The sequence below is a fragment of the Triturus cristatus genome, chromosome 3_2 (genome assembly GCF_964204655.1).
Source record: "Triturus cristatus chromosome 3_2, aTriCri1.1, whole genome shotgun sequence".
NCBI lineage: Eukaryota > Metazoa > Chordata > Amphibia > Caudata > Salamandridae > Triturus > Triturus cristatus.
This window is the reverse complement of record NC_140584.1, coordinates 1165307730-1165316904: the sequence shown is the minus strand read 5'-3', so window position 1 is coordinate 1165316904 and position 9175 is coordinate 1165307730. Positions and strand designations below refer to the sequence as shown.

Below are 9175 nucleotides of genomic sequence, written 5' to 3'. Positions count from 1 at the left end.
GCGTCTACACGTTGTCTGCTTTGGTTCAGCAACAACTTGTAGGCGGGAGGGGGGCTGTCTTATTTCAGACTCCAGTTTGGACCATAACAAAGGCCAAATTTGTTCCCTTTTGTTCAAGTCTCCTGGCTGGGAGAAGTCAGGAGCCTCACACCTAGATGCAAATGCAGTAGAGGGGAAACAAAGGCTCACGCCTTGTGAGCACTTCACGCATACTTAAGAGTGGCAGCTTTTCACTTTGCTCAGTCCCTATTTAGGAGATATGCATGCACTGTAAGAATGTCAGATGTGTTGGTCTTTCCCAGCATTTACACAAAATATTTGCATTTATATATTTCTTACTTCCCATGAGGAGGCACTGAAATAATTTAAATCCCTCAATTTTTTTTTGTATAGCACTACCCATGTGAATGCAGGGTGTCAGAGCGCTTTACATCACACGTACATATTACATATGCAATAAATCATATAAGTATGTAAATCACCACACCAAACGTCCTTCCCCTTCTTGAAAGGATGTCAGCCCACACAGGTAAGTGAAAGTTCCTCTCTTTATTGCAGTGCACAAAAACGATCGGCATGATGCATTTCAGCATAATAGCCTTCCTCAGATGCCTTTCATCGGATGGTGATTCACTGTTCACTTTTAAAAGCGCCTCACTCTGATTGGTAGAGACACTCCCACATGATTTCAGGGGCGGGTATTCAAACCAATGTCCGAACCTCCTCAGCTGCAGCAGCACCTGCGTAAGTACTTGCCCAAGTGGGCGGTGTCCGCAGCTACACCACTGAATTCTGGATCTTGTAGTGAAAAGAGCGGAACTTTCACCCCTTCATCCAGCCGCAAATCACCACAGCGAGCCAAGACATCCACCGCTACAGTGAGTATGAATGTAGCCACGCAGTCATGGCCCAGCAGATCCTGGCTTTGTAACTCACTGCGGAGTGTGGCGGTTCGGCGTTTTCCCAAGCGCCTTGAGATTTCCCACAAATTGCCACTGAACGCCGAACTCTTAAGGACGGGGACTTGAAAGAGCTTGTGGCCAGCTCCTAACACCACACCAAACGTCCTTCCCCTTCTTGAAAGGATGTCAGCCCACACAGGTAAGTGAAAGTTCCTCTCTTTATTGCAGTGCACAAAAACGAAAAAGTATGTAAATCAATGTACACAATGTGTTACATAAACAGTGGGGGGTTACAAGGTGTAGAAGTCACATATCATCTTCCATAGCTCACTGTGCAATATGAGAAGGATTACGATGCAACTACAAGTAACATAAGGATCTCTGTGTTCAAATCAGTAACTCACTTACCTATCTACATAAAATAAAATGTATTATTTGTGTGTTACATGATGTATTTTGCAGGAGACACATTAATCTTTTATGCTACTTTGAGTCAAAACTGAGGCTAGACAAAACACAGATCTTTCCAGCAAGTGCATTAACCTCCAGAGTTAGCTTACCATTATTATTCACTCAGATTTACTGGGTACACACAGATCTCTGCATCAGGTAGGTGCCTTATCCCATAAAATATTTTAAAATATAGTCTTTGCAACCAATTAAGCAAAACAGATTTACTGTCAGTTTTCTCCTTGTTGCCATATTCTTTGTAGCAGAGTTTAAAAAATATATACATAAGCTGAGACCCAGATTTTGTGTCAGGGTTGAATCACTTTTCTGGCACAGCCCTGACATAAATCTATTTTGGGATTTACAGTACCACACAAATCCTATTTGTGTGGGTTTGTTAAAAAAAAAAACCTAATGCAAGGCAGCACATTGCCCTTCCTTGCGTTACCTTATGTCAGGTAGGCATTACATGGGTGGCGCTAGGGCGTTCCTGCGCATCCATCAATGTATTTTGATGATGCACACCCTTATTTATAAAGACTTGTAAACATAGGTTTGCACCAAACTGGTGAGTCTACTGAGGCTAGTGTAACAAGGAGACATATGTCCATTTCTCCTTGTTATTTCCCCTTTGCATGTATGCTGTATTCTTCAGCGCACATACAAAGAGGACATAGCCTCGTAGGATAGTTTTTGCGTGGCTTTGGGTGGGGGCAGGAAATACACAAGGCAGCCCATTGCGCTGCCTTGTGTTACCGTGCATCAGGTAGGTTTTACATTGGTGGTGCGTTGATGTTCATGTACATCCACCTACGTATTTTGTTTGCAAATAATATATGCAGTCTTCTAAAGGCAGGCACGCTAGCTTTCCTGACATCAGCTCTGGAGTTCCAATTCTCTGAAAAAGGATCGAGGTTATTCCCTATTTATGTGAGGCGGCATTTCAGCTAGGCCACACTAGTGAGTTCAAGTCTTAGAAGTTCCATGGTGGCTTTGAGAAAGTCAAAGTGCCTCCGCGCTGTAGTGTGTCAGTCAGAGCACCCCCAGTATTTGTGGTCCAGTATTCAGTCTTACCCGCTTTCGTGGGAGTGGAGGGTCAGAGTGCCCTGTCACGCGTCTGCGGCCCGGTGGTGAGCAGAAGTCTGGATGCTGCAGTAGAGGCCGCAGGTGTCCACACGCTCCTTTTCTTATGTAGTAAGCCTCTCAGAACCCAGCAGCAGGTCTTGGGCCCTCCTGGATTGTTGGGTGGTCGAATCATTGCTCTTCCTCTGTTAGTAACAGTTTGCTTCTTCTTCAAAGCTGTAGGCTGCTCCAGGGCGGCAGCCCTCTTAATTCACCATGGTCCCCCTCCTGGCATACAGGGTTTGTGACCGCGGACACAGGAAAACGTTGTCTTCTGGTCACAGCATTGCACAGTGTGACAGCCCTCTTCTCGACAGAGCAGTGCACCAGGGCGACAGACTTCAATCATCACTGCAGCCCTCTCCTGGCATACGGAGGTCATGGGCAGCACACAGGTTCTCTCATTCACTTTGTGCAATGCAGTCACTAAATAGACATCTCTTTATTTCTCCTATTTCACATCAAAGGTTAATGTTTTGTCTTTAATTCTTGGTGCATGACGTTAGAGTGTGGCTTGCAGACCGAAGCCACATTAAAGTCAAGTGCCAAATGCATTATATATGAGGCTTAGAAACTACATTCCAAGAAGGAGTGAGTGAGAAGTGACACAGTGTTTGCTCACCTTCCCAAAAACCCAACCATAGAAAAACAACAGGCGTGAGCCCCTACCGTGCTTAGCCTATCTCTCCATACCCGCCCAGGAGGATCACCCAAGGTATAAAGGGCTCTCATCCACTGGAATTCCAAGTGGCATGCTTCATCATAGAGTCCTCGTCCAGATACCTAATGTATCTGGGCGGGCTCAACCTTGGTTGCCAAGGAAGCTCTTTGGTTATTGGATGGGATCCTAGATTTAAAAAAAAGTCTAGGTTGTCCTGAGGGTTAATTTTATTTTCAAAGGGCACCCCGACGGAGTGAAAGATAGGGGGGATGCACTAAGGAAATTCGATCCTCTGTAACCCCGGGTCAACATGTTCCAGCCATCACACCAATGCCTAAGAAGGCTAGTTGCCTCACAAGGATCCCGTTTAGTATCCTATTTGTTTGCATTCAGTTGTGAAACTTCCATTCACCGTACTCATACATGTCATACATACCAACCCATTTGGCCGCTATGTTAGTATTTCTTTAGTAGCGTCTTATTTAGAGCTCCTAGAGGGTAAGACGGCAGATGGACCTTGCAGCCAAACTTTCTTCAAAGGTCTCTTCTCAGCTGTTAACCTATCTGGTTCCTCTTTTCCCTGCATCCTAGATTCTTCTTATACATGGTACAACATTACAGCCTATTAAATCAAACACAAGAGAGATTTGCCAAGGATCACAGAATTTGGTCAAGCTGGGATTGATCCCAGGTTTTCTGCTTTCACATTGTTCATTTCATCAATTAGATGGACATATCTTTATTTCTCCTGTTTTACATCAAACATTAATGCTTTCAAACGGCAAAACAAAGTTAGCGGTATCCCTCTAGGACAGCACCGGATTCCAAATTAACCCATCATATCTAATGGTGATAATATTTTCATACACCAGGAGTGTGCAAACTTGATTAACACCCGCCAACACAGTGTTATTCCAAAAAATGGAATGGAAGTAGAAAACAACAGCACAAGTAGCACCACTAAAAAATGTCCAAGTATAATGTAAATCAATCCATAAGGTTTCTTTTCAGAGCAATCTTCTTTATTTCAATTATTATGTACACATAAAAACAGCCAAAGCAGCCGATGCGTTTCGTCCAACTCGGGACTTCTTCAGGGCTGCAACAAATTTTACAAAAAATATATACAATAAATAACATGCATGAGCAAAAGGCACAGACATTAAAAACATTACAATCAGGAATTTAATTGAAGTATCGAAAATCCTAAGGACCAAATGGTATGTAAAGATTGAACTGTACATCATTTTATAAATATTGACCAACATCCAGACATTCATGGTTATCAACAAACTTTAATTAATCTCCCCATCAATGTCAACATACAATAATTATCACAAAAACAACATTCTCATTGCGGTAAGTATAGGCTAGCATTTCGTTATTTTTTGAGGATATAATCTAACCTAAAACTAACACCCATCCTATCCTCACTAGAGAATTTGTGTTCGAAAGAAAAATTAAAAGGATATACAAAAGAGAGAAAAAATCAAGTAGAGGGATGTAAAAGATAATAGGGAATGGGGTAGGTACCCACCAAGAGAATCGCTGTATTGGTACTAGGAATGGTTGCTAATATTCCTTCTTCTGTATCTCAATGGTCATGGTCTCTAAAAGATCTATCTATGTCACTAGGAAAAAATAAAACACGGATAAGTATACAGAATAAGCTAAGTCCAACCATCTGTTATTTAAGTAATCTGACACCAAAACAAAAAAAGCTGGTGTGTGCACTCACTTCAGAAGGATGTGTACCTTGATTCCAAAGTCAAAGGAAAAGAGTAATAGTAAGGTCACTGGACCGGGTCCTATCCTTCCATCATTAATCCTATTTCAATTCTGTCCAGGAGTGCGAAGGGTAATCTCACTCCCTCGAATAATGTCAGTAGTTCAGATGCCTATAGACAAATAATCCGTTGTAATTATTAAAATTTAAGCACAATATGCACAAAAGAGTTCACTAAAAAAATATTTTTAAGCAGAAACCCCCAAGTAGTTCATTATTTGATTTTTGAAAGACATGAAAAAAATATAATATCTTATATGGAATAGTGCATCAATGGGGGGCCCAAAAAAATACCTAAAAACCTCCATGTATCATTACAAAGAAAGACCAGCAAGGTTTGCTAACAATACCCCCAAAAAAGCAAGTAGAGAAGAACCAGTCCGTCGACCTACCCGATTCCACATCTGCCCACGAAAGAGTCGTCATGTCAGTCAGGAACAGCAGAACCAGACGAGCCAGGCATGCTGTTTTTATAGGGCTAAAGGTGCATATTCATTTGATGCACCTGAGTTCGAGTCCTAAGGCGTTAGATCAAATCCAGCCGGTGTTTCAGAAAAAACACCCGCCATCTTAGAAGGGTAAAAACGCCCCGCTAAATCCGCAAGAAACCGGTGTCTATGTCATTCCCTAATAAACAACAAGATCCCATAGTAATTAATGTAAAAACTAAATTACGATGGAATAAAAAACAAATTCGTAACTAGATACAAATCAGGTAAATATTAAACCGAATTAAGTATCGTATGTTCAAAATCAAGAAAGCATCGCCATCTTGAAAGGGTAAACTCACCCCTTATCGATATTGAGAAGAAAAGGCGCATAAATGAATCATCCGTTACCAGATGTAACTAGTCAAAAAAAGCACGGTGAGTATAACCTGTGTGGACGCTGTTAATTAAATGAAAGTCGGGTAAAAATTTACCCGAATTAAATATCGTATGTTCGAAATGGAAAACACGTCGCCATCTTGAAAGGGTAAACCCACCCCATATCGATATTAAGAGGAGAAGGTGCATAGGTGCATAATCCATTACCTGGTGGAACTAATCAAAAGAACAATGAGTATAACCTATATGAACGCTGATAGTTTAGTGAAATATTATAAAAAACGGATTTAAGTGATGCGGCCGCCATCTTGGAACGGTAACTCGCCCTATTAAACCATAGGAGAAATAGTCACATTAACTGGTACAAAAGAGGGAAAGTGCCCGACGTAACTGCCAGTATACAATAATACTGACCATGGTGGGAAAGTTTAAGGGGAATGTTCAGAAAAAAGTATGTACAGACGCTACTTTAAACAGACAAAGATCGTAGCTTTGTCTTTAATTTCTAGCAAATTAGGTTTAAGCGTGGGTTGCAGACAGATGCTACAACTGTGCACTTTTCACTTCAAAGGACTGCCTTGCAGAACCATGCTTGCTCCTTCATGACCCAAATATTTCAGTTTTGTGCAGAAGTATCTAAATCTGTCACACCACAACAATAAATTATTCCCAAACATTTGAAAATGTGTGCTTTATTTACTAGTTCCAATCACTAAATGTTGAAAAGCTGTTTTTTCTTGAAAGGAAGACAAGTTGCATTTTTTAACTCTGGAAATATAGCTGTGTTCAATTATACCAAGTGGTTACACTGCTGAGGTATGGGTGTTTTGTGTTTTGCCCTTCTCACACCAACCTATTGCAGTGATGTTTCAAAGTTTATAATGTACTGCATTAAAACACAATAACACACTTTAGCTTTGTTGTTATGATGCTCTTAGGTCCGGGAGACTGATGTTGTTCCGAGTTATGCTTTCTATGAAATGAAAGATCAGGCGTGCTTACTTACCTCGGGCTGGCTCCTTCAGGTGAGGTTACAGTGAATAGGTGAGCCCACAGGTTGCTTTTACTTTAAACAAGTAGGCCGTCTCTGGTGCACCATGTTGGCAGTGTAACATGTCTAGAATATGCAGAGGTATTATTAGCGAGCAAAGTGTAGTGTAGATTCTGATTACTGGTGATAGTTTGTGATGTCTCTCGCTGCTCCTACAGCTAGTAGTTTTCTATGCAAACTAGTCCTATTCCCTTTGGAAGGCCAATATTTTCCTGAGAGTGCTAGTTGGGACTGGAACTGCATGTGCCTTTTTGTTGTCGCTTACCTCTGTCACCAATTCCATTTCATGCTTGGATACTGTGCAGCTTACACTTATTTTGATGTGGAGCTGATACCTCTTACTGTGAAATTTATGGTCCATTCTTTGTGTGGACATTCTGGTGGTACTGATTCCAGGGTGAGATGTCAGGTTGCGCTGGTAAATGTGAGGTTGGTTTAGATATAGTTATGTCAACAATAAGAACCAGTGGTTAATTTGTAAAATATAAAGTGCCGGGGCTCTACTCGGGAGGCAGCGTTGACAGGAGAAATGTGCTGCTGCAAACTGCCTCCTGACTAGAGCCCTGGCACTTAGCCTAATGGCTAAAAATGACGACTTGGGAGCTGGGAAACCGGGTTCGAGTCTCGACCTCGCTCAACATCCTGTGAATTTGTGGAAAATCATGTGTCTTCCAAATGAGTGTGTCCTTAACTGGTGGTATAAGCACCAGTGATGAGGATTAGGTGCCGGTGCTGAGCACCGGAAAGCACCTGCTCAAATTAAGCACTGATAAGAACATGAGAGATGTCGGCTGCTAAATGTGGAGGTGACATTTTGGGGGGCAGTGTGTAACTTGTAAAACATGAATGCAGAGCCCCAAATGTTTTCTTAGGGTCCTATTACTGAATGCCAAGGTTGGCATAAACTATTTCTTTCACTACCCTCAAACTGCTTAATCTTGCAGGTTGTTGTTGAGATGTATTGTTGAGAAGAAGAACAGGAAACATCTATTGTGACGGCAAAGTTTACTCGGAACACAACCTGGCCTCCGGCTACCTCCACGACCCAGCTGCAGCTGCCGTCGATGGAGTGCTGTCAGCCTCACATGCTACGCTCGAGGACAGAGAACACCACCAGCATGAACGCTCGAACCAGGTAAGAGCAGCCATACAATTTTAACAACAGTAAGTATTGTGAATAACTTAAATAACATCACAACACATCCTTTCCCTTTAATAATGAAACAAAAAAACAAAGAAAAAGAAAAAACAGCACCATGCCTGAACAAGAGAAAGAGAAATAAGCTAAAATGCACGAGAGTAAACATTTATGATCTAACATAATCCTGAAGATAAGTAGGTGGTCTACGATTTCTAGTCCCAATCTCGACAAGTGGAGCATGAGACGACTCACCCTGATCCTTCTTCCCAGAATTCCGAGAGGAAGAAGACATCCCAACTGAATGAGACAAATCCTCAGTACGTTTGGAACATGAAACATCTCTGTCAGGCAAAAACATCGCACCAGAACAGCTTTCATCATCACTACCCGTTTTGTCAACAGAACCACCTTTCTGATACAAGGCCACTCTGCGCAAATTCCACCGCTCTCCACCTTCAATGACAACAAAAGGTTTTCCTACACTAACAACACGAGAAGGACCTTTGAACTTGGTAAACCCTCCTTTAATCCTTCCAGATTTTAATTTAACCCAGTCACCAACCGAGATTTGGGAAGCAAGTACTTCAACAGTGCGTTCACCTCCAGAAGATACCCAACACTTAAGCCAAGATGGAACAAGACGAGAACCAGGAATTCGCCCCCTCATGATCAAAAACGGTGATTTCAAAGTGCGGAGTAGTGCAATATGCCCACACCATGTCTTGGACAAGACGATCAGGAGACAACCCATTGGCTAAAGCAAGCTGCAAGGTACCTTTAATGAGGCGATTCGCCCTCTCCACCATACCATTACCCATCGGATTGTAGAGGGAAGTGCAAGAATGTTTCACCCCAGACCTTTCTAAAAAACATTGCATCTCACCCAAGGTGAGTTGAGTCCCATTATCTGTGAGTAGAACCCGAGGAATCCCTTCCCGTAAAAACAAAGTCTCCAACACTGTAATCGTAGACTTCGTTGTGACATCCTTCAAAAATTCAAGATGTAACCAACGCGAATGCACATCAACAACTGCAACCGCAAGGGGGGTTCCTGGCACGAACGGATCGACTGTGCTAGTGTCCCTGTGCTTACCTGTGCTCCTCTGAGGCTTGTGGGGCTGTTGCGCTCTTTGCTGCTCGTTCTTTCTCCCTCCCGCCGCCGCTGGACATCGCGGCCGCTGTGTGGGGGGAGATAAAGACAACACCACCCAAGATCCCTTGCCTTAATACCCCGG

At 42.5% G+C, this 9175-nt stretch overlaps 1 long non-coding RNA gene across 1 annotated transcript; it reads right to left on the bottom strand.

The window, feature by feature from the left end:
- Window positions 1-1106: 1106 nt before the first annotated feature.
- On the bottom strand, window positions 1107-5447 carry LOC146859350 (uncharacterized). The gene is made up of 4 exons (XR_014980086.1): window positions 5314-5447; window positions 4874-5033; window positions 4673-4766; window positions 1107-4234 (listed from the first exon to the last, which is right to left on the bottom strand). It is a non-coding gene; the product is annotated as an uncharacterized LOC146859350 (long non-coding RNA).
- Between the last annotated feature and the right edge of the window lie 3728 nt (window positions 5448-9175).